This window comes from Triturus cristatus, chromosome 11 (genome assembly GCF_964204655.1).
Source record: "Triturus cristatus chromosome 11, aTriCri1.1, whole genome shotgun sequence".
NCBI classification, from domain to species: domain Eukaryota; kingdom Metazoa; phylum Chordata; class Amphibia; order Caudata; family Salamandridae; genus Triturus; species Triturus cristatus.
Window position 1 is genome coordinate 633,842,262 of NC_140594.1, and position 3,638 is coordinate 633,845,899.

Genomic DNA, 3,638 nt, shown 5'->3' on the forward strand with positions numbered 1-3,638 from the left:
CAGGCGGGCGCATGTACCGCCTTTGCTCCGCCCACGGCCCTTTGCTTGCGGTTACCCACACAGGCCACATCTGTTTTCAGTTATTGTGCACAGATGCGTGCGCGATAATTCAAAACAGATTGCTCGCTGTGCGCACCACTCATTTTGATTCACCGTCTCGTCTCACTTGCGGGATGCTGCATTCCTTTTTTATTTTTTTTACTTTCAGCGCGCCACTCGTGGGACGCCTCCGTCCAGGCTGTGTCTGGTCAGGAGAGCCGTGCTTTGTTGGAGTGTAACGCGGCTAAACTTTTTTTTGTCTCACCACTGGAGAAACTGAAACTGGAGCTGTGTTCGTATTGATTGGAACGGGTTGGCAGGCGCTTCATTATTAATACACACTGACTGCAAGCGAAAGGTCACCCAGGTACTCCTCGAAGGGGATTACTGCAGCCTAAAAGGGCCCCTTCAGGTTCGGTGAAGTAGCGGCTTTTATTGTCTCGTTACCATGATAAGCTGGTAACTAGCTGGGTATATTTCTAGGATCATTAGTGGCGCAAGCAGCCTCACCCTCCCAAAATGTGCCCTTCAGGTGAGCTTTCCGGTTGAAGCGAACTAGTTTGTGGTTTAGAAAAACATTGCACCTCCCGAAAAACACACAAACATTCAGACACTGAGTGAGGGAGGGATGTCCATGCCAAATTGTTGAGAGTAATAATGACTATATCAGTAAGTACAGTTTCGTGTTATTGTATTTAAAATGCATTTTATGTGGCAGTCTTAAACTCGGGTATGGAACTGCCCCGCTGGTACTTACAATACAGGAACTTCGTAAAAGAGGAGGACAGAGAAGAGCGTCCTGGTAACTCAGGGTGGTTCTTCCGTTTTCCTGTGCGATACATCCTGGGAGAGCACGCTTTTTTGTAACTCAATTACAGATCTTAATTTGAGGGCAAGACAGAACCCACCGGTTAGGTACTAGCTGATAAAATCCGGTTTGATTTGTAGGTAGTGTGGCGCGGCAGGCCTCGGTCACAGTTAACGGTGTTAAACCAATTAAAGGACACGGACACTCCAGTTGGGTTATCTGGGCTGCTAAAGACCACGTGCAGTCTTGCCCACGTTTATTTATCCCCTCGGGACGAGCCCGCCCCGAGGGGTGTGTGGATGCATGTTTTAGCGCAACATTGTTTTAGAGAGTCCGGGTGGCTCTCTACATCCCTCCTTCATTTTAGTTCAGAGTCCCCTAGTTCACCCCGTCATGGGGAAGTATATACATAGTCTTTCAGTCTCTGACTTGGTGCAGGATTAGGGCGGAGGCCATATCGCTGACTTCTGGTGGAGGAGTCTGGGGAACTGCCCGATGGGGTAGCCCAGGAAGTACCGGCGACTGGACCTAGATCATTTGGTCTCTGGTAGTCCTCTCCACCTAGAGCGGCCGGCTGCCCGCTCGCCGGAGGCGACATCCCTTCGCCGGAGGACGCTGGGGCACCAATCTCCGTAAAAGGGCACTGCGGCTCGGGCTCTTCACCATCCATGCCCGCCTCCGGAACCACCTTGAAACTCGACACATTCCTTGTGATGGCCTGGTGTCCTCGTCTTGCCGTGATCATGGTCCCTTGCACCTCTGTCACAGTCTACACGTCAGGCTCATAGGGAGTTCGGAACTTCCATCCGGGGTGCCGATCCTTGATGACCACTCGGTCTCCAACTCGAACTACTGGGTCTTGGGCTCTGCGGGACTCACTAGCTTTCCGGTTCGTTGCTTCTCTCCTCGCCTGAATGGCCACCCCGTCTCTCTCAGCAGGGGCCCATCCTGGATCGGACGGAATGCTGTCCCACGGGGCTCGCTTGAACAGGATGTGGGCTGGAGCGCATTTGGTAGTGCTGCGTGGGGTCAGGCGATACACTCCCAGAAACTGATCTAGAGCTGCTTCCAGGTCTTCCTCATTATCTACGGCAATCCGCAGTGCTCGATTGAGTGTTCTCATCAATCGTTCCACTTCTCCGTTGGCTTGGGGCCAGAGGGGTGTGATTTTCCGGTGGCGGATCGCCAGACTTGCAAGGTATTCTTGGAACTCCCGCCCCTGGAATGGGGGCCAATTGTCCGACTTGACTTCTTCGGGCAGCCCCATCGTTGCAAATACCCTGTCCAGAACTTTCTTGACATGAGGGAACGCAGTGGACCATGACCAGCATGTGTCTGCCGTCCGGGAAGCTCCCGAAGATAATGCTGAGATGGGTCCACGGCGTATTACTCGCTTCTTCGGTAATCACTGGAGTTGGAGCCGGATCCCCTCCGGTGATAGTGCAGGCATGGCATTGTCGAACCATTTAGTCTACTTTTGAGTCCATCGCCGGGAACCAGACCTTGTCACGGAGCCGGGCCTTAGTCTTGGCCATCCCCTGGTGGCCTACATGCGCAAGCGCAAGGATTCTCTTCTGGAGGCTTTCCGGGACCACAATGAGACGCCCCCTCAGAATGACTCCTTCTTCCCCCATGCTGAGTTCACTCCGGACCTGCCACAGTTGTTGGCGAGCATGGCTGACCTCTGATCGCAGGGCACGAACCCCGTCTAAGAAGCGGGCCCATCCGTTGCTGTCTAGTGCCCTGTGGACGCGGGTGAGGGTGGGGTCTTCACGAGTGGCCTGACCGATTTCCTCTAGTGCCATGGCTTTCGGACATGACCCCTGCGTTACCATGCTGACAAAAGCCTCAGTGTTGCACGTATCTTCCTGTAAGGCGGCTGGTGGGGTTGATTCGGGATGCCGGGACAAATAATCCGCGGGATTGTGAGCCCCAGGCCGATAGATCACTTTGAATTTGTACGCCTGAAGCTGCACAGCCCAGCGTTCGATCCTTGGCGGTGCCAACCTTGACAACCCAGTGAACAGGGGGAGTAAAGGCTTGTGGTCTGTCACGACGGTGAAGTCCTGTCCGCACAGATACAAATGGAAGTGCTGGCATGCCCATTTGATGGCCAGAGCTTCTCTTTCGATTTGGGCATACCTCGTCTCGGTGTCGGTGAGCACCTTGCTGGCATACGCAACGGGCTTCCATACTTCGTGACCATGTTCCTGTAAGAGGACAGCACCGAGGCCCACCGGGCTGGCGTCCACAACCAGCTCTGTCTTCCTCCGGGGGTGGAAGTACGCCATGATCGTCTTGTCGAGGAGCCCCTCTTTGATATCTTGGAACGCCTTGTTGGCCGCAGGTGTCCACTCCCACTGGTGATCGTGGCACGTGAGGGCGCGTAGTGGTTCAGACATAGCGGCTAGCTTGGGGATGAACCTCCCACAGTAGGTGGCCATTCCAAGAAAACTTCTTACTTCGGTGGGACTGCGCGGTGTGGGTGCAGCTCGGATGGCTTCAGCCTTTTTCGGGTCTACCAGTAGCCCTTCACGAGTGAACGTGTATCCAAAGAAGTCTACACTGTCCTGGTAGAAAGAGCACTTAGCTTTGTGTAGCGTCAGCCCGCACTCTGCCAGTCTCCTGAGTGTGGCCCTCAGGTGTGCGTGATGCTCCTCCAGAGTGTTGGAGAAGACTAAAATGTCATCGCTAAGGTTGATCACTCATTGCAGTCCGGACAGGGTCTCACGGATCGCATTTTGGAATACCTCTGCCGCTGAAGAGACACTGAAGCTTAGCCTTTTGTACC